Source organism: Mustela lutreola, chromosome 12 (assembly GCF_030435805.1).
Source record: "Mustela lutreola isolate mMusLut2 chromosome 12, mMusLut2.pri, whole genome shotgun sequence".
NCBI lineage: Eukaryota > Metazoa > Chordata > Mammalia > Carnivora > Mustelidae > Mustela > Mustela lutreola.
In genome coordinates this window covers 41,660,083-41,683,444 of record NC_081301.1, presented here as the reverse complement: position 1 = coordinate 41,683,444, position 23,362 = coordinate 41,660,083, and the positions used below count along the sequence as shown (strand labels likewise).

The 23,362-nt window shown below is 35.7% G+C and overlaps 1 long non-coding RNA gene across 1 annotated transcript in view; it reads right to left on the bottom strand.

The window, feature by feature from the left end:
* LOC131812722 (uncharacterized) overlaps nucleotides 1-23,362 on the bottom strand; it is an 857,580-nt gene that overhangs the window by 353,676 nt on the left and 480,542 nt on the right. The window contains exon 3 of the long non-coding RNA XR_009346451.1: nucleotides 22,740-22,828. This is a non-coding gene — a long non-coding RNA (uncharacterized LOC131812722). The remainder of the gene's footprint in view (nucleotides 1-22,739; nucleotides 22,829-23,362) is intronic.

Below are 23,362 nucleotides of genomic sequence, written 5' to 3'. Positions count from 1 at the left end.
AAATGTTATGTTGTTTGATTTTAATTTTCATTTATCTTCATTTTTTAACAAATAAAAAGAAAACCAATTGTCCTCTTTCTGACAGTACAGTAGAATGATTACATCCTCCAAATCTTTGGTACCTTTAGCCCAATACTGTCCACTCCTTAGATCATCTCTCACATAAAAAATAAAAATAAGAACAAAAACACAAATACATGCATGCAAGTGTGTGTGCATACATTTATTATATATACAGAATCTATAAAGAAGCACACTGGCATGAACAGACTGTGTCCTGTGTAGGACGAGCCACACGGTTCTAGCCTTTTGCAACTTGCATGCCTGTCTTTACAGTCCAAGCAAAGCACACTTACTTTCTGCAGCATATTTAAGACACAGCAAATGGTTGCTAAAAAGCACTCCCGTAGCAAATGGGAACCTTTGAGAAGGAGCAGTAGCATAGACGCCAAATAGTAAAACGGTAACAGTAGTGTGAGTACAAGGAATAGCTATAGTAATGGCTGGAGTGTCTCAACATTGCTTTCACTTCAGATTATCTCATTACATTGTGAACAATTCTAAGATTCAGATGTTATAGGAAAAACCCAGAGGTTATAGGTGTTCAGTAACTTAATGTAAGTAACTCATCTAAGATGTGGCAGAAACTGGAAGGCCACTGCTCCAAACTAAGTGACCTTTTAGGTTTGTTTGGGGGTCCTAACAATGGCGGCAATGTTTTCTTTCCAAAAGGGGGGAAAAAAAACAACCAGTCCACAAATAGGTCAAAAACCTCCTATATATATGTGGGACTACTGAAATCAGTAAAAACCAATTTAAATTCTCTTTTAATATCTCCCATTCTGGGGCACCTGGGTGGCTCAGTGGGTTAAGCCTCTGCCTTCAGCTTGGGTCATGATCTCAGGGTCCTGGGATCGAGCCCTGTGTCAGGTTCTCCGCTCAGCAGGGAGTCTGCTTCTTGCACCCCCCTACCCCCGCCTGCTTTCTGCCTACTTGTGATCTCTTTCTCTGTCAAATAAATAAATAAAATCTTTTAAAAAAACAAAACCAAAAACAAAAAACAACTCCCATTCTGCCTTAACTCCTGCAGAACAGAAGTGGTTAAGAAATTGTGAAAGCTATAAAGTAACTAGTGGGTTGGGAATGTGAGGAACGAGAAAGTTCAGTGTGGCAGTGGAGAACCAACCAGCCAACAAACCAAGATATCAGTATGTCCTACAAAATGTGAAGCAAACAGTAAAACAAAACCTAAATTGGAAGACCAAAGGAAGACAGCAGACGGGCAGAGCAGCTCCTGTGGCAGCCCTGGGAAGACAGAGTCAAGAGTTTCCTGTTATCTGTGAGTCTGGTCAGTGGGTGAACTGGGCATCAAGAGCAGTAGAGGCGAAGCCCTGCCGACGGCAGCAGCCAGGGCGGGAGTGTTGAAAGCTGAAGTGAATTTATTGGGAACAGTCCCACTAAGAAGCTAGTTATATTACAAGTCCGAGAGATGACTTGACAGGAAGATTATAAGGAAATTTTTAAAAAAGGAGGAAAAAGGAAAATTGGAGACCCTCAGAATTGCCCTGGAGTACTAGGATTGCACCTCTCCAAACAAAACATACAGAAATCATTCTAAACTGACATGACTGGAGTTTTCTCGAAGAGTCTGCAAACCCATGGGCTATTTTCCCTTTCCAAACCAGAGAGGGTAGATTGGGTTGCTTGTTAGCCTGCCATTCAGAGAACTCAGCTACAATGTTTGCTGATTAGTGCCACATTTAATCCTCCAAACTCACAAACGTAGTACTGGTTGCATAGCACTGGGGCTTGACTAACCCTTCCTTCCATCTTCTAGCAATTTCGAGCTCCCCAAGGCAGAATGAAATCCCCCTATCAGATGAGGTCACCTTTGAGATCTGAGATTTAAATAAAGTTTACTCCACCCTACTAGCCAGAGCCCTGCAGAAAGATCAATGTTTTCTTCAGCAATTTTGCAAATTCTCTGGGCTTCTGTTGTGACTGAGGTCTTGTTTTCTGCTGAAATTTTTATTTCATTGACATTTCCACTTCTCTGGTTGTTTTCTTTTCTCTGCTTTTGCCTATTCAATGAGCCCCTTCTGTTTGACTTCAAAAAACAAACACACACACCAACTGGCATATACATATATTTAATAATAGGAGTTACATTTTCCATATCCATGGTTGTCACTGGTACTGTATAATTCTCTTAATACTAATCTTTTGGGGGAAAGCAAATAATAGCTTTTAAATTGTTTTTTTTTTTTTTTTTTACGGGGGAGATGGGGCTTACCAGTCTGTTTTTGAAGGCTGGGCTAATGGGATGTATTTGGCAATCACAGGTTAGTACAAAGGAGGACTACTCTGACTTGTTCTTTAGCAGTTTCCCATAATGTCTTGATGAGTCACCCGTGGACATAACTTGCTCACACAGGGTATATTGTTATAGTGCTTTTTGAGCAGGGCAAGGCAGGGAGTTTAATAGGCTTAGAGACTGACTGCACCAGGGTCACATGATTAATAAATGGCAGCACTAGCCTAGACTTGATTGTCTGCTTCCATCTGAGTCCCAGTGAGACCACTTGGGGAACCACTGCTGATTGTACCCTGCTCTACCATGCTCACCTGTAATAAAAGTAAGAAAAGAAGATGGTAAATGTGTTCTGTGGAAGCCACCCACCTTGCTCACCAGAGCTCTCTGAGGGCTTGTCCCAATTCATCAGGGCCCACTCACTACTCACTACTCCCTGATGCAAAAATGTCCTGGTAGGGAGACTTAAGGCCAGTGAGAATTTACATAACCTTATTAATATATTGTACGCTCATAAAACTTATTTTCCAAAAATTAAAGGGCCTTTACATCACTTCTGTTCTCCATTCTAAAATTTATAACGCGCTTCTCTCATTTGGCCTCAAAGTAAACTCATGTGCTAAGAGCTTCCATTCTATATCTCTGGGTTTATCCCTCTCCACACAGACACATCTATTCAATTCACCAGCCTCCCCAACCTCTAACAATTCACCATCTCCAGGCCATATCCAATCCTTTCTGGTTTATGTGCTTTACACACAATGTATTCTTTAACTTCTTTATTTATTTGTATGAAAAGTCCAGTCTTCCAAAGTTACCTGATCCATACAAAGTCACTTAGCCCTCAGCTTGACTTTTTTATTTTAATTAAACTTTCTTTGTATTTTATTATCATAGGACTTCATTCCTAGTATATCTTCTCTTACACAATAATAATTTCTGTATATGTTCTTTTTCTTTACTATTCTGTAAGCACAGTAACATGTTTAATCTTGGTATATTTCACCTTCCTCCTCCCAGGGTAGGATATTATTTAGAACACAGTTTCTTAAAAATAATTTACTGAATTACAGTAAGTCAATATATTTCATAGACTATTGTTTGTGGCTCTTTTTTCATTTACAAAACACCAACCACTGGGTTGGCATTTCTTAAAAGTTCAAAAATCCTACCAAAAAATGAAGCTTGACACTATTGAAGCCCACATTATTTCAGTTGTTTTGTTTCTTTCTGTCAGATGCCATAAGTCTAGTTTAGGGCTCACAGTGCTTCTGAGACTCAAAGGAATGAACTACCACAGAGATAGAAAAAATCCCTGAATTTCCAATCTTTATGGGTCGTGTTATATACTTGGCAATGAACTCTTATTCTCAAATGATGAGGGGAGATTCCTTCAAAATCACATCTTGCTGCTTTTTACAGACCTATCAGAATTATAAAACACAGGGGCACCTGGGTGGCTCAGTGGGTTAAGCCACAGGTCATGATCTCAGGGTCCTGGGATTGAGCCCCACATCGGGCTCTCTGCTCGGCGGGAAGCCTGCTTACCCCTCTCTGTCTGCCTGCTTCTCTGCCTACTTGTGATCTCCCTCTCTCTGTGTGTCAAATAAATAAAATCTTTTTAAAAAATCCGATTTTTAAAACTTATTTATTTTATTTTATTTTATTTTATTTTATTTTATTTTATTTTATTTTATTTTATTTATTTGACAGAGAGAGATCACAAGTAGGCAGAGAGGCAGGCAAAGAGCGAGAGAGGAAGGCGCCCCGAAAAAAAATAATTTTAAAATACAAAATGTGTCGGTTCTCCAGACGAGGACTTTGGCTTTTTTCTTTTTTTTTTTTTTTTAATCTATTAAAGCATGTTCCTGAAAGTCCAGAAAAAAAAGGAAAGAAGCAGTTACTCAGGCAGATTAAAGGCATTCATTTATGAAGAAAAGGAGAATGGAGAAAGAGAAGGAACAGTTGATTCTTTACTTACAAAATCCTTGAGACAACGATCATAATATTTTAGAATTAGGGTCAGCTTTACAATGAGAACACCAAATGTGAAGATTGGACTATCAGTGTTAGGATATGTACTACATTTAGGAGGAGAACTGTGTTAATTGAATTGATAATAAAGATATAGTAAAACTCAAGTTAAAACCTAGAAGGATTATTATATTATATATGTTTTTTAATGAACTTCAAAATTATTTAAGTAATTTTAAGAAGGAGTTTAATTCTTTAGTACACACATTATTTGTTAACCACTCGATAGAACATGTATTAGCCGGGGCATTGTTACAAACAAACCCCAAATCTCAGTGCCCTACCGAAGTTGAAGATTATTTCTCACTAATGCTATATATCCCATGTGGAAATTCCATGTGGGACTGCTTTACAAATCACTCGGATTTCCAAGCTTATGGAGGCTTCCTTATCTTGTGACTGAACTACCTAGAGTAAAAGGCCTTTTCAGTCACCTTAGCAAGAAAAGAAACTCTGGAAGATCTTGCAATTAAATGCTATGCTTAGAAGTGTTTCATTCAATCGCTTCTCCTCATATCTCCTTAATACTAACAGCCACATGGCCCATCCTAAGAGTAAGGGAATGGAGGGGTGCCCGAGTGGCTCGGTCAGTTAAACATCTGACTCTTGGTTTCGGCTCAGGTCATGATCTCAAGTTTATGGGATTGAGCTCAGGGTCGGGCTCAGTGCTCAGTGGGGCGTCCGCTTGGGATTCTCTCCATCTGCCCCACCCCCCACTTGCGAGCAAACACACTTTATCACTCTCAAATAAATAAATAAATAAATAAAATCTCCAAAAAAAAAAAAAAAAAAAAAGAAAAAAAGAAAGTAAGGGAAAAGGAAATGTAAATTCTTCCCCTGTGCCTGGACAAAGAGGGATACTGAGATACCCTTCACCATAAGATATAGAAATCCAATAAACCCATAACAATGATCACCATTCTGTCTATAATCTGTGTTTTTATGATGTATTTCCCTTTCGAGTATATTTTTGCTGCCAGCGGGAGATTAACAATGAGAAGAAAAGATCCACACAAGAATATCAACACAACACAAATAAGAGAGTAAAATGCAAGAGCATCTTTATTTTCACACCTCCTCAATGTACGTGAGACCTCCAGTCTACCTGGTATACACTGTCTGGCATTGTTTATGGCTCCTCTGTGTTCTGAATGGTTGGTTCCCCTTCTGATCCATAAGAGTACATGATATGCTCATTTTTTTAAGATTTTGACAGTCCCTCTTTTTTTTATTTTTTTATTTTTTTTTTTTTTTTATTTTTTATAAACATATATTTTTATCATAAAGAAGCCTCTAAATATGGAGGCATTACTAAAATAATAAAAATCTACATATTATAAATATCATTATAACAAAAAATAATGCAATCAATCCATGGAAGTCAAAGTGTCATGTCAATGTACACTGCTGCCACACTCTGTGAGTTTATCAGTTTCTCATGCCAAAATTAAATACTATAACTTAAATATTTTGCTGAGTGGATATGTACATAATGGTTCCTCTTTATAGCTGCGTACTTTATTTACTTGGTAACCAGGAAAGACTTTTTCCAGAGCATGTTCAAAAACTGCATTTACAAAGATTACTTTTAAGCAAGTGAGAAATTATGTCAAATATATTTGCTTAAGAAAAGAGAAAAAGTTTGAACTAACCAGATTATCTGTGCAAAAATGCATGGGTCATCCGAATCATTTCCCCAAAGCCCTTTTATGTTCTAAGAAAGCAAGCAAAAGCAGTTCATGTTTAATTAATGTATAGCTTATCTAGCATATTCATTTTAGAATTCAACTTTGAAATTGACAATGTAGAGTTCTATCATTGCCCCTGGTGAAATAGTTGAGTGTAGGGTATTTATTTTCATTTTACCAGACATTTACAGTATGATATGATGGAAAGTGAACTGGATTGATTGGGTATCTGGAGACCTAAATTTTGCCTCATCTTTATCCCTTAATAGTAAATAAGCTGACTTTTTCAAGCTTCAGTTTCTTCCGCTTGGGGAAAAGGGGAATGATTTTTATGTTCCTTTCTAACTCCAGCCTCTCTTGCCGTGGAGAATTCACATCCAGATAGAGGTATACAAATATCTCACAGCTCTTCAGGAAGCAATCCTCTTCCTGGCAGTAGTGTCCAATAATAGTACCGCCTCTGGAGACAGGTGGCCTGGATCTGACTCGCAGCTTTGACATTATTTGCTTTCTCATCAGTAAAATAGGGATAATAATGGTATCCACTTCATAAGACATTAGGAAGATTAAATGAATTAATACTTGTAAATGCATCTGGAAGGTTGAAATATAGCGAGCACACAATTATTATTATTTAATGTTACTATTGGGCATTTTTTTGGCTATGTGAATATACTATAACTTAATAGTGATCAAACTTACTGAGTTACTATTAGGAGAACATTCAGAGTAGTCTATAAACTCAATCCATAATGTGTTTTAGATATGTTGGGGAGCCAAAATGTATGAATAAAAGAGGAGAGTACATCCCATTTTTAACAAGTGATTAGTAACCAGAATGCCTAGGGACAATAGCCAAAGCTTTGAGAATTAGGAAAAGGATTTAATATTAGCTGTGAAAATGGGGATCAAAATAGGAAACATTGTATTGATTTCTAGCAGTTGGTGAAACAGATCCTAACTGACTCTCATGCTGAAGACAACCTAATATATTAAAACACAAAATGAAGCATTTTTAAAATGCATTAATGATCTGGCATGAAATTTTAAAGATTTTATGCTAAAGCAAGTGGGTTCAAGTTCAATGAGTAGTAGGAGGACAATATTCCCAGTCTCAAAGCATCAACCTGATCAAAAAGAGAAAACAAAACAAAACAAAACAGGGATTTCAAAGTCCTTTTACTAATCCGAAATGAAACTATAGTAATTATATGATCGAGAAACCAGCAGTCACCAACCTACCAAATGATTAAAATTAAACCACCAGCACGAGAAAAGTCAACACCATGGGCTCCCTTGTGTGGTGCAATGAGAATATTACCTTCGTAATATTCCTCCCAAAATGTATAACTGAATCTAACCATGGGGAAATACCAGACATCCAAACCAAGAGGCAATCTACAGAAAAACTGGCTGTACTCTTCTGAAAGACAAAGACTAAGAGTAAAGGACACTAAAAAGACATGGGATCTTATACTTACTATTGCTGTAAATGGAATCACGGGGACAAGGAGCAAAATTTGAATCACATCCGTGGAGCTTTAAAGATATGTCCACAAATCTTTGATGCCCTTGCCTAATTCCTCTCTCCTTGAGTAGCAGCTATAGTCAGACTCACTTTTAACAAACAGCGTGTGGTAGAAATAGAAGGATGCCATGTGTAAGACTGAAAAGGCACCATGGCTTCCTACTGCTCTCTCGTAGACTACTCACTGAGGAAGACAGCCACCATATCATGAAGACATCAAGGAACTCGATGGTGAGGTCCACATAGTGAGGAACATAGGTGCATGTATATTTTTTGGAAATGCATCACCAAGCCCAAGTGATCTTTAAATGACTGCTTGGCATTTATTTAAATGTGCTTTAATTATGTGCTTGGCAACAAACACATAGATACTTTGATCCAAACCCATCCAGCTAAGTCACGCCTGATGCCTGACCCATAAGTGTTTTGCCTTTGGTTTGGTTTGGTTTATATTCAATTTGTTTAATTGTGGTATTATATGCATAATGTAAAAATTACCATTTAAACCATTCTAAGTGTACAGTTCAGTGGTATTAAGTACATTCAGATTTTTTGTGCTGCCATCACTACCACCTACAGAACTGTTCTCATCTGCAAAACTGAAAATGCACCCATTAAGCAATAACTCTCCATTTCTTCCACCCCAAGACCCTGAAAATCACCATTTAGTTTTGTCTCCATGAATCTGACTACTTTTTAATAAGTGGAATCATATGTTCTTTATGTCTGGTTTATTTTACTTGGCATAATGTCTTTAAAATTCATCCATGCTGTAACATATGTAAGAATTTCCTTTCATCCTAAGGCTGAATAATATTCCATTTTATGTGCATACTACATTTTGTTTACTAGCTCATCCACTGATGGAAACTTGGGTTGCTTCTACTTTGGCTATTGTGACTAATGCTTCTATGAACATGGCTGTAAAAATACCACATTCTGTCCTTGCTTCAAATTATGCTAATAGTATTCTTTGATACACAAAAGATTTTATTTTTTAATGTAGTCAGTTTACCTGTTTTTTAATTTGTTAGCTATGCTTTTGGTGTCATATTCAAGAAATCATTGACAAATGCAATGTTGTAAAGCTCTTATGTTTTCTTTGAGTTTTATAGTTTTAGCTCTTATATTTAGGTCTTTGGTCCATACGAATTTTTTTTTTTTTTTTTTTTTGCATATGGTGTAAGATCAGAATCCCACCACATTCTTTTGCATATGGATATCCAGTTTTCCAAAGATCATTAGTTGAAAAGGCTATATTTCCCCAGAGAATGGTCATGGCACTCTTGTCGAAAAGCATTAGACCATATGTGTGGACTTCTTTCTGGACTCTCCATTCTAATCTACTGGTCTACATGTCACTTTATACTAATACCACACTGTTTTGATTGCTATAGCATTATAATAAATTCTGAAATCAGGAAGAATGAGACTTCCTACTTTTTTTTTCAAAACTATTTTGCCTATTCATGGTCCCTTGGGATTCCACATTAATTTTAGGATATATTTTTCGATTTTTGCAAAAAACATTGTTGATAGGTATTTCACAGAAATTGTAAACTTACTTGAGTAGTACTGATATCTAAATAATATAATGTAGGAGCACCTGGGTGGCTCGTCATTAAGCATCTACCTTCGGCTCAGGTCCTGGGATCAAGCCTCACATCAGGATCCCTGTTCAGCGGAAAGCTGCTTCTCCCCTCCCATTCCCCCAGTTTGTGTTCCCTCTCTTGCTGTCTCTCTCTCTTTGTCAAATAAACAAAATCTTTAAAAAATAAAATATAACATAACATGAACAAAGAATGCCCATTTATTTGTATATTGCTTAATCATTTTCAGCAGTATCTTCTAGTTTTCCATGTACAAGCCCTTTGTCTCCTTGATTAAGTTTATGACTGAGTATTTTATTCTTTTTGATAATATTATAAATGAAATTGCTTTTATTTTTTTTTTAAAGATTCTTATTTATTTATTTGATAGAGAGAGATCATGAGTAGGCAGAGAGGCAGGCAGAGAGAAGAGGAAACAGGCTCCCCGCTGAGCAGAGAGCCCAATGTGGGGCTGGATCCCAGGACCCTGAGATCATGACCTGAGCCAAAGGCAGAGGCTTTAACCCACTGAGCCACCCAGGCGCCTTGAATTTACTTTTAAATTACCTTTTCTGATTATTCATTGTTAGTGTATAGAAATGCAACTGATTTGTTTTAAAGATTTTATTTATTTATTTGACAGAAAAGATCACAGGTAGGCAGAAAAGCAGGCAGAGAGAGATGAAGGGAAGCAGGCTCCGTGCTGAGCAGAGAGCCCTATGTGGGGCTCGATCCCAGGACGCTGGGATCACGACCTGAGCGGAAGGCAGAGGCTTTAACCCCCTGAGCCACCCAGGCACCCCGCAACTGATTTTTTAATGTGGATTGTATCCTGCAACTTTGCTGAATTTACTTATTAGCTCTAACAGGTGTGTATATGTGTGCGTCATCTTTAGAAATGTTTATATATAAGATCATGTAATCTGTAAACAAATATAATTTTACTTTTATTTTTCCAATTTGAATATGCTTATTTTTCTCACCTAACTGTGCTGGCTAGGATGTATAGTATAATGTTGAATTGAAGTGGAAAAGCTTGTCATCCTTGTCTTGTTCCTGATGTTAAAGAAAAGCTTTCAATCATTCATCACTGTAGGATGTTAACATGGGTTTTTCATTTTGGCTTTTATTCTACTAAGGTAGTTTCCATCTATTTCTAGTTTATTGAATGTTTATATCATGGAAGAGTATTTAATTTTGTCAAATTTCTGTGTCAATTGAGATGATCAAGTATTCTTTTTCCTTCATTTTGTTCATCTATTACATTGATTGATTTTCGTATGTTGAACCATCCTTGCATTCCAGAAATAAATCCTAGCTGGTCATGGTGTACAATCCTGTAATCATAATACTGAATTCAGTTTGCTGGTATTTTCTTGAGAGCTTTTGCAACAATATCCGTTAGAGATATTGGTCTGCAGTTTTCTTTTTCTGCAGTGCCTTTGACTTTGCTATTAAGGTAATTCTGACTTTGTAAGATGAATTTGGAAGTTTCTTCCTTTTTAACTTTCTGGAAGAGTCTGGGAAGCATTATTGTTCATTCTTTCTTAAATGTTTGCTGGAATACACCAGCAAAGCCATCTAGTCCTGGACTTTTCTTTTTCAGCATGAGGGTTTGATTAATGATTCAATCTTTTAAGGTCTATACAGATTTTTAAAAATTTCTTTATGATTTAGTCTTGGTAGGTTGTGTGTTTCTAATTTGTCTATTTCATCAAGTTTGTGCAATTTCCTGTCATACAATTTTCATAGTACTCTCTTATAGTGCTTTTCACTTCTATAAAATTGGTAACAATGTCCTTCTTTCATTTCTGAATTTAGTTATTTACATCCTCTCTTTTTTCTTAGTGTAGCTGACAGTTTGTCAATTTTTTCCATCTTTCCAAAGAACCCATTCTTGGTTTTGTTCATTTGCTCTATTTTGCTTATATTTGCTCTAATCTTTATAATTTCCTTCCTTTTGCTAGTTTTGGTTTCATCTTCTTTTTCTTGTTCTTTAAGATGTAAAGCTAGATTATTGATTTGAGATATTCTTTCTTAATGACAGTATTTGTAGCTATAAAGTTCACTGCTAGCACAGTCTTTACTGTGCTCAGTAAGTTTTGGTCTGCTGTGTTTTAATTTTCACTTGTCTTGAGATATTTTCTAATATTCCTTGTAATTTCTTTTTTGACCCATTGGTTGTTTAAAATAATTTCAACATATTTGTGGGTTTTCCGGTTTTCATTCTGCTATTGATATCTAGCCTCATTCCATTGGGATTGGGAAAGATACTTTGCATTATTTTAATATTTAAAAATTTATCAAATTTGTTTTGTGACCTAACATATGTTCTATTCTGGAGAATGTCCCATGTCAAAAATAATGTGTTTTCCTAATGTTGGGTGAAGTGTTCTGTACATTTATATTAAATCCAACTGGACTATAGTGTTATTCAAGTCCTCTGTTTCCTTATTGATCTTCTCTCTCATTTTTTATTCATTATTGAAAGTACGGTTTTCATGTCCCCTAAAATTATTGTAGAGCTCTCTATTTCTCACTTCAATTATGTCAATGTTTGCTTCAGATGTTTAGGAGCTCTGATGTTTGCTACACATTATCTTTATACTTATTATAACTTATTGGTGAATTGACCTTTTTATAAATCTATAATGTCCTTCATCTCTCTTAGCAATTTTTACTTATAGTCTATTTTGTCTGATACATCATCTATTTTGTCTACTCCCTTTTGGTTACTATTTGCATGGAATATCTTTGACTTTTAATCTACACATATCCTCAAATCTAAAGTGTGTTTCTTGTACACAACACTATAGTTGGGAGGATCCTGTTTTTTGTTTTATTTTGTTTTTATCCAATTTGCCAGTATATGTCTTTTGATTGAGGACTTCACTCCACAGATCTGTTGTTTCTAGCCACTACATTTTAGAGTAATCACAGCAATGGATAAAAAAAACACAATTCATGTATATTAATTACTAATATCAAATCTATATTTATATGATTTTTAGAGTTATACTGTGGTTATGAATATTGTGATTTGTTTTTAGAAAAAATATAAAGTATTTCATGATTCAGAGGCATTATGACTCAAGTTATCCTTAAATGTTTCAGAAAGAGACAGATGACAAAGGATATATGGTAAAATGTTAACAGCTGGAAAAATCTGGATGAAGGTATATGAAAATCCTTATTACTCTTCTTGGGATCTTTCTATATGTCTAAATTTATGTCACAACTTAAACCAATTAAAGAAAACCAAATTCAAAGACCAAAAATTAGGAACACATTAGAACCCAAATAAGAATAGAGTTTGAAAGCTCACTTTTACCATCTGGATTCCAGAAAGAAAGGAAAAAGAAAAATGAGTAAAGGAAATATATAAATAAATAATAACTAAGAATTTTCCAGAATTGATGGAAGACACCAACATAAAAATTAAATACCCTAAGATCAAAATAAAATAAGATCAAATAAATATGAAAAACTTGATATCTCGATATACCACAGTAAGACTACAAAGGCAACATAGACAAAGAAAAAATGTTAAATGCTGTAGAGAAGAAGGACTGATCATCTTCACGGAGAGCAATCAGGTGGATAACTGACTTCTGAACAGCAACAATGTGCACTAGAAGGCCAGCATAATAATAGACAGAATGTGCTAAAGTAATATAACTATCAACCTAGAATTATATACTCTTTCAGTGATAAGAAAAAGAAAGACATTTATGGACAAAGAAAAACTAAGCATTTATTACCAATAGATAATTACTAAATGATATCTTAGATGTAGTTCTTCAGGCAGAAGAAAAAGATCTCAGATGAAAAATCTCATATTCAAGAAGGAATGGTAAGCAAACACACTGAGGAGTATTTTTATTTATCTATATTGAAACAAAAATAAAATTGCCATTTGGGTTAAATATTGCAACAGAAGTAAAATGTATGAAAATTACTATAAAATTAAAGGAAGCTGGATGTACTTGTTATTTCAAGCTCTTATATTGTTCAGAAGGAGAGTGAAGATTGAACTTCACACTTTAGTGAGTTTTCCTGCACATAATTACATTTCTAAAATAATCATTAAAGACTAGAAAAGAGAATAGAAGTATTAAACTAATAGAGGGAAAGATAAATGAGAATAATCAATTCAAAATAATTGGGAAATAGATCGAGAAACACAAGAATGGGTAGACAAATAACAAATTTAAAATAATGTTGAAGATCCAAATAAAATATATTAGCATCATAATCAGTATAAATAGACTAGATACTTCAACTAAAGTACAAAATTTGAAACAGTAGCTAACTCTAGTAATAAGCAGTATGATTCCACTTATGTAAAATTTAAAAAAAATTAGATATGTACCCCATAAAAATGTAAAATGGTAGAAATATGTCTCAAAACTATAATGAAAAGCAAAAGGATGATAAACAAAATTCAGAAGACAGGTTATCTCTGAGGGCACAAGGAAAGAGATTGGATTAAAGAAGGATGTATGGGTTACGTCAATATATGTTAATGTATGGTATGCAAAATGCTATGCATTTTGTAGTCTATTTTACAACTCATACATATTTTAAATACTTTCCATCTCTGTTCAATAAAACCAAGTAAAAAAGAAACATCTGAAATAAAAGATTTTTTTAGGATTTTTTTCATTCATTTAAGAGAGAAAGAGAGAGAGAGAAATCATGAACAGGGGTGGAGGGAGAGGGAGAAGCAGACTCCCTGCTGAGCAGGAAGCCCAATGCGGGGCTCAACCCCAGGACCCTGAGATCATGACCTGAGCTCAAGGCAGATGCTTAACCCACTGAGCCACCCAGGCCCTGAAATAAAAGATTTTGAATGGATGTGGAATATATTGTACTACTGTTGTGATGCTAAGTTGTGCTGCCAAATTGAGAAGCACTGTTTTGATTGGGGAACCAGCTTGATTAGGTAACGGTGCAAAAACTAAACCTAGGTCAGTTCTATAGGACATTAAACTCTGTCAGGTAGCTAAATGTGACAGATTGCAAAACTGTCCTATTTTCTTTCTCCTTCATATATCCACTTTGTAGTGTTACCTCATCATTACTCTTGTCAAGGGGTAGAATCTATGTGTCCACTCCTTTTTATCAAGGTGGCCTTGTGACTCGCTTTGGCCAACAAAATAAGGTAAAAGCCAACATTGGGCCAATTCTAAGCATTGGCTTCAATGCTTCCATTCTTTGTCTTGAAACTGACATCTGCTGTGTAAATTTGCTCAAGCTAATCAATTGTATGATACAGACATATGGCCCAATCACTCTTGGTGCCTCAGTCACAAAATTGCAAAATAAGTGAGTCAGAGGACTAAGTTATGCTGCTTGTTCATGGAAAATATGCCATCCTCATGAGTATGTTGATGACTTTGTTATACTTTTTGCTACCCCTGTCACTCCTGGCCTATTCGCAGCTGACCTTATATGTAGGAGCAAGCTCAGCTGAAATCAGTCAAACTTAGGATCACCAAAACTGCCCACTGACCTGGAGACCTGTGAAAAATAATCAAATGATTGTTGTGTTAGGCAAGTAAGTTTTGGAATAGTTTATTACTCAGGGAGGAAAAAAAAAAAACCTCAGTCATGCAATCATTAAAGTACATATTAATCATAAGTAAACTTGACTCTACAATTCTACAAACACCATTATCTTTCCTTCCTATGTTTCTCTCTGAAAGTACTCATAAAACATGTTCACATGGTTCTAATTTTGTAAGTCCATGAAATACTTGGTAGCCATGAATATTCCTACTGTGTATAAAATGTTCTTATTTTGGAACATTTGAGTCAAGAAAGTCTTCAAAGATGATACAGTCTGAGAAGATAGATTTTCAATTTTCTATTTCAAAAAAAGTAAGTGGGATGACGTTTCTTAAGATAAAATACAAAAACTCAAGGGAAAAAAACACAGGTATGAAACTGAAATATGCTGATCTCCCGTCTCTTAATTTATGCCACTGTGAAAACCCTGCGGTATTGTGGAGCCACAGTATTCATGAGAACAAGAGAACAGGGGTGGCAGAAGGTATTTTTAACAAAGTCATCAAGGCACTCATGGGGATGGCATATTTTCCATGAACAAGCAGCATAACTTAGTCCTCTGCTTTAGTACCACATACAGCATAATGAAAATGGCACTTTTGTAATACTGGTGCTCCCACAGGGAGCTCGACAGTGAACCAGGAAAAGATCACAGGCTCTGACAGCTGATTGGTGAATTAATTAGGTGCTGCACTTTTTTAATGCTATTGTAAATCACATGTGCAGCATGAATTCAGAGTCATAAAAAGATTCCAAGGATGCAAGTGTCACACAACAGTAGGGCAAAATGTAATCAGAGTCCAGAGGGAGACCCAATGCAAATAGGTTTCCCAGAGACCTGCTGAGATTAATCTTACTTATCTCCCTTTCTGAAGGGAAATTCTAGATGGGGTGGCAAAAGTATTTAAGCTCCAAGCAAAAGAAATTGATGCCTTTTTTTTAAATCACTTCCTCTCAAGTTTTCTTGATAGAGGCTTGACTTCATATTTATAAACTTTTTAGCCATCTGTGAAATATTCCTCCTCATGGAACCTATCAAGTGATAGGATATTTTGAAGAGAGATCACAGAAAGGACCATTTTCCACTCTTCAATGACTGGGTCATTTTTACTCGTGCTTATGGGCTCTCAAAAATTCTTCTGTGGCAGGCCTTAGTTGCTAAGTATATCTTGTTATATAACACATTGTATTTATGAGTTTTGTGATCCTGGGGATGTTATTAAACCCCTCATCCCTAGTTTCTCCATCTGCAGAAAGGAGCTAATAAAATTAATTTCATTGGGCTATTATGGAAATTAAATATTATAAAGGGCTTACAACAGTGCCTGGCTCATGCATCACAAGTGCTATAAAAGTTGTTGCATAAATGTTGATACAAAAATGATGTCATCGTATTTCCGCTGAGATCCATCACCACTGAAACTATTGATCCCTCAGTAGACAAAGCTTTCAATCTCTAACATTCTGAATGAAAATGGGCCTTTCTCAGAAAAATGAGGTATTCATATAGTTGAAGTACAAAAATACTAACAGAGCTTTATGTATACAGGATTGAAATGTAGGGGATCTGAGATTCACTATTTTTTTTTCCTGTTATTTTCTGTAAGCTGGGAAGAGGAACTAAACAAAGGACAGACAAATATATCTGTCAGATTGAAAAAAGGAACTAAGATTCATTTCAAGCCTCCGTCTTGATGACAAACAGATCCTGCTGCAGGCATGGTGAGCTCCAGGTGGGTTTTGATTAGCTATCCCTCATGCCTGTGGCAGTGGCTTGTAGCAAATGCCAAACCAATTCAATGTACATATTAATAACATTTTAACCTCTTCCAATAAAACAGTGATCACTGAAATTACATATGAGCATAGAAAGAACACACAAAAAATATTAAAATTTTATTCTTCATGTTAGTTCCCTTCCCTTCCCCTATCTGCTATGCACTGAAGATAACTGTTGAGTCATGAAATGATCAACTACCATGTGCACAGGATGCATGAGGACAAGGATAGGGTTGACAGAAGCACAAAAAAGTGGATGAGGATCCCTGGCAGAATCAACCTGAGACTCTATCAGAACTGGTAAATGTAAGGATGCCTGGGGTATTTAAGTCCCTTACTCAGAGTGACAAGACTGTGATATCCACTGATGCAAACAGGCAATCAACAGGTAATATGAAATATTTGTTAAATAGGAATAAGAAATTATTTATACTGGAAGAGTGTATTGCAGCCTATTTCATTCTTAAAAGGACTTGGGATAGCTAACTAAGTTGCTTTGGTGTGAGATCAAAATAAATGAGAAAAAAATGTAAAAACAAAAAGATACAATAATGCCATCTTAGTACCTACTTGACATCAATTAGCTTATGTATGGGAGAATCCAGATCTGTTGGTCTTCCTTCTCAGAAAACAGGGCTGCTCTTTGTGTCAATCCTAAAGAGCTACCTGTAAGGAACAAAAGTAAAGGAGGGCAAAGTTCCTCTTTCTTATTAATAGTGTTTGGGACCTAACTGTCAATATGGAGAACTATGGTCACCTGGGCTGGAACCAGGACCTGAACTAGAAGCCTGAGAGATCTCTGCTACCTAACTCCAAATTTAAGCCCATTTTACTTTGATCGGATTGGAGGTTTTCAAGGAAAATAGTAGGTCAGAGGGAAGTACCTAGGGGTAAGCCCTGGGTCAGCTTAGCATTGGAAATAAGATAAAAAGGAGAAGTGGGGGGAGGAGAATGAGGCGTTAGTAAGAAAGATGGCTGAGCTCCTCCATGTAGAACCATGTAAGAAGGATTTCAGCCTTCTAGTTTGAAAGGAAGAGAAGGTAGACTGGCTCCTATGTGCATAAATATTCATTGGATGACTATCCCATAACCTCATGGAGTCTCTCCCACCAAAGGATTATCTCCTCTCCCTGGGAATTCAATCTTCCTCCTCTCTGGAAGCTCTTCCTGCAGACAATGCACAGGTTGCTCCTTCTTATCACTCAGATCCCTCCTTAAAATGTCACCTCCGTTGGTAAAGTCTTCCCTGACAACACAAATCCAAGTAGATTCCCAGGCTCTCAACTTATTTTAGCACTTCTTATTACTGGACACGTTCTTTTACATACTTTTATTGTTCATGGACTCTATAGTACATGCCTCCCATTAAAACATAAGTTCAGTGACAATATGGATCTCCTCTATATCATCTCCTCATATACATGTGAGTAACATATGAACATAGTAGGCGCTCCACAAATGTTTACTGAATGAACACATGCACGAATATGTGTTTTGATGGCTCCAGAAAGGTGGTAGAAAAAGAACTACTTTTGGAAAATCTCTTTTAGTACTAATTATAGCTAATACTTGCCAAGAATGGGTATTAATATATGAAGTGTTATCTTTTCTCAATCTTCCATAATATAAACCCTGGGGTTGCAACCTGATCAAATCTACCCTAGAACCAAATAAAAGATGAGATCCTGTTCCTCAATGGATCTCATAGCAGCCATGTTTCAATAGATATACGCCACTGGATTCTGTTTACTCACCAGAACATGTGCAACAGATTTGGTTTTGAACTTCCTAGAAGCCTACACACATCGGCAAATAAATCTATTAGGTGGTCTACTGGAGTAATAGCTAAAAGTAATTTTCCGAGAGAAGCCTGTATTTGGAGTGCTTAGACTGGACGGACGTATGCCCCATAATCTTCCTAATGGAGAAACTTCATAAAGGATGAAGAAAAGCACACTATGAATGACATTACCACTGTAAATGTAAGCATGAGTTTCTAGCATCTGTAACACAAATCAGTGTAAGTCGATTGCATTGATTCAAGCTGTGGTTCAGTGAAAGCACTTCTACAGAGTAAATACAAAGATTTTAATAGTCTTGTTTACTCCATTGATAAAATTGAAGCTTACTGATGAATGAAAAAGATTCATGTCATTTGGGAAATCTTCCCTCACTATATATTTTGCCACTATGTTGCTGATTGATATTGGTTGGCAGAATTATGATGTATGGTGAGTAACAGACCAGACATTTGGTATTACTAATTAAGGACATATCCATGGGTTTTAAAACATGCATAATTTTGGCATCTTCTCAGGAGCCAAGACACCTAGCCAGAACACTTACCTGAACCGGCTAACGGGCCTATACAGACAAGTACAAAAGGGAATATCTTTAGCCAACATCTAGACTTCTTCAGAAAACAACAACAATAACAATAACAATAACAACTCTGGTTTCATCTAATATGTGAACAGAAGTCTAACTGAATGGCTAACACCTTATCCTAGTCATAATCCCAAATCATTAATGATAATAAATAAAATACCCTTAAAATATTTAACTTTATGCTGTAAAACGTGCTTCCAGATAATGACATAATTGTTGGGGTCCAATTCAAGGTCAGTGAATTGGAAAAGCATGTAGTTTGTAATGTTTGATGTTAAGCCATTCATTCTTACCATGATTAGTACATGAGCATCGAGGACAATATCACACCACAAGCAGTAGTTTCACATTCTCTTTTCACAGACTAGTGAACTAAGCCACAGAGACCTCATGTAAATTAGCAAAGTGACAGAGGCAGTGAGTGAGAACCTAGGAACACTGCACACCTGCCTAAGACTATAACCGCTAAGAACATTCAGCCACGCTATTTGCAACTTCTATCAAATAGATAAAATGCTTAGATTTTTGGAGCTAGTAAGAATCTTGGGTCATTTGCCTAGCTTTCTTATTTTATAGCTGAACTAAAACAGAGTAAACTGTTGACTTCAAATCTATATCCTACTGAGTGGCAGAATTAAAATAGAACCATTCCAGCATTTTTCTCAATAAAATTTCTTTACACATAAAAATCATCTTAAATTAAGAAAACACAGGAAATTAAAAAAGGATCACTTAGTATTAAATACTGATGGTGTATGTAAAGGATATTTCTCCGCACAAAAGATCATCCAAAAAATGACAGAATAATGAAAGAAATGCAAACTGTTCATCTTTCAGGAACACTGATTAGTACATGAATCCCCAGTGAGAAGCAGCGGATCAGTCAGCCATCTTCAAGTGACATCTCTAGAAGCCAGACTATTAACCCTGTTTACAGCAGCCCATTCTGTTTGGGGAAAAATTCTATTTTTTAACAGCTTTTGTTTATTTTGTTTATTTAAATGAATCCCATTTAATATTATTTTTAAATTTTTTTCATCCATTGGGTCACAGTAGACCCAAATGTCTCAGGACCTCCTTCAGAGTTATAGCTAGAAATACTAATTTCCCTTCCATCTGACACTGATTCAAGTTATTTCCAGAAAATTATCATCTCTAACACTTAGTCTTTTCTTCTCAAAACAAGGCATACAAAATTCCTCCAAACTTTTCGACTCTCTCATTAGCTGGATTGCTCTGGGCAGTTACCCTCAGTTCATCAATAACCTTCTTCAACTTTGGACTCGGGTCATAGTGTTTTAGGGGTGTTCTACTCAGAGTGCTGACCTGGTTTATAGCATTCTCCCTATTCCGTACACCTATTGTAATGTCATTCACATTCTTTCTTTTATCAGATGTAGAGTTCAGTAATTCATCAGTTGCGTGTAACACCGAGCGCTCATCACGTCCCGTGTCCTCCTTAATGCCCATCACCCAATTACCCATCCCCCCACCCACCGCCCCTCCAGCAACCCCAGTTTGTTTCCAATAGTTGAGAGTCTCTCATGGTTTTTCTCCCTCTGTGTCATCTACATTCTAATTACACACTGCCATCACACTGATAACACTTAACTTCTATCCCTGTGTCTATGGCTTTTTTTTGAACAACAAAAATGTCTCTATTATCCTTTCAATTGACCTGGCTCTTTACTAATACTCATTTTAAAAATATATATATTCTGATGGCTTTAGAATAGAGAAAATAAATTTTAAAACCTCACCAAATATTTAGAGGAAATAAAGAATAACAATTAAAAAATAGGTAAATAGCTCAGTACCTGTGGGGGGGGGGCAGGACAACATTCAATCTGTCTTTGTCACTTTAGATGAAGACTTGACTGTGTGCACTGGAGAAGGAGCCAGTGAGAGTGGGGGCAGTGGGAGAGGGGACTGCAAATGGAAGTAAAAGTGAGCTTTATTCTTAAAACAAGAACTAAGAGGAAATAAGATCTGTCCTTTCATTCTGCTTCTATTTCATACTTTAAATTTTTGTAAAAATGAAAGTTTCCATATGGCTTTGATGTTTCTTAAAAATCCCATCAAAATCAAAAAAATATTGTTTTAAAATAACCTCTACTCAAAAAAATAATAACCTCCACTCATTTAATAAATTAGTAGTGTGTGTAACATTTTTGCTGATAAAAATAAAATCAGTCTCTACCATCTGGGTACATCTAAAGACAACCTGTGTTCTCTGGGTTCACAATCAGGGGTAGATTGAAGAACTTCCCAAAAATTCAAGTGGAAAATATAGGTTAATTTATCAGGATTACTTAAACTGGCTAAAATAACTATGAATAAGTATACTAAGAAATATTCAAAGAAGCATAATTCACAGTGTCCTCAAATCACATTAAATTTATATTTTAAGTACCATTGAATGTTCTTTTTGATTGGAAGAGCCCTGTGAATGATAGACACTCGTGCTGAGCAAATGAGCAGTTTCCCCTACTTCTCTTTACACGACTATCTGCTCCTTCCCTATTTTCTCATCTAAGTCAACATAATGGAGGGCCTCATAAAATGTGAGCCATATGCCTCATTACGCAGTTCATGATTTAAATTTGGTCAATGATACCTTTATTATTTAAAAAAACTCACCAATTCAGTATAGCTTGTGCCTATTCAATTTTTCTTCCATTTATTTATCTTTGAAATATACTTCTTTTTTCATTTAAATCTATATTTCTGTGTATAGAAAGTGTCAGTTTCCTTGGGGCCCAAAACAGCCTCTCAGATGTGTGTGTGTATGTGTGTGTATGTGTGTGTGTGTGTGTCCACCATTAATACTTGGGTAGACTGTTCATAAACAAAGGCATTCTTTCCTTGCCATCACTGTTGTCTGATAGATTTGTGAAGGAGTGACAGGAGCAGGCCCATTTCTTTTCTAGGACATCCATTTTTTCACTTCTGTTCTTCATGAGTGCATATGCAAACAACCCCATATGTCTCCCTATAGTTGCATTAAATACGGGCTTTTTAAACAGACACTAGCCAAGATTTATCTTTAATTCCTCTCTCTGTAACGTTAGGTGGTGAACAGAAAGTAACAATTGCCAATGTCTCAGTTTACTCTGACAAAAAAAAAATTAAAAACTAATAAAAAATAAAATTTTGTTGTGATGCTTGATCAATCAATGACCACCAGCAGAGAGAGAGGAAGTAGAAAAACTAGTAAATTTTTGCAAGGAAAAGAAAATTACCTACACCACACAGAGAAAGGCCCCTTAAAAGCTATGAAGTAGTTTCTATTATTTCAGGTATATATTTTTTTGAATACAGAATGTGTAAATGTTATACCTGACAAAACTAAAGAAAAAAAAAGCCCAGAAATAACTCTCTTTCCACTTCAAATTAATAGTGATATATATATGTATATACATATATATATATATCAATATTATTATCCATGTCATAAGTGTTAATAAAGAAAATATGTTTAGCCATTATGCTATTATGCTTCATGTATAAATTTGAACTAGTACATTGAACTATGTTACCATAGTATTTAAAAGGACAAAAATCACTTTAAGCAAATAAAAATGGTATACAGACTATTGTAAACATATCACATAGAACATAGATAATAGTTTTACAGAGAAAAATGTATAAGCCTAACAGTAGATTGTTAATATGCCTTTACTTCCCCCAGTCACTTTGGAGCTCACAAACCAGGAGAACTACTTAATTAAATGCATGATTAAATAAAACAAAATTAATTTCCTTCTTGTTATAAAGAAAATAAGTCTGAAGACACAAAATGGTAATTCATTTCATCCTGAAAATATAATTAAAATAAATTAAGTATTTACCTCATATGATTAAAAATCTGCCGGACACTTCAGAAGCCCAAACAGCACATGATACAGGGACACAGCTTTCCTGTGGTACTCTTCAATTTCTAGAAACATAAGGAAGGTGAAAGAGTGCATTTAGAGGAATATATGCCTTGGTAAAATGATGCTGATCAGCTATAAAATGTTTATAATCACTCCACAATGTCTTTTAAAAAGTACCTCCCTACATATTCTTGTTATCATAACATTAAATGCACAATATATTGATGAAAATTGTGTCATCTGGAACTTCCAAGGTACAAAAAGAGACTACACATAATATACAACACACACACACACACACACACACACACACACACCCCAATCACTCAATTGCACACTATTTTACTGGGAGAAGCTGTATTACTATGAAAAGTAAACTATTTGTAATTTAAATATTTTCTTATTATATACACATTACCAACATAAATTGTTCTAGTCATAACACTGAGTTTTAAGTAGTAGTGGGTGTCAGCTCCATTGTTTGTTTTTTTCCACTGACTTTACTAGATTTTAGCAAGTATTCTTTTGTTTCATTATTTTCCTGGAAAAGATTCACAGAATGTGAGAAATGACTGTCATTCATTTGATAAGTTGAT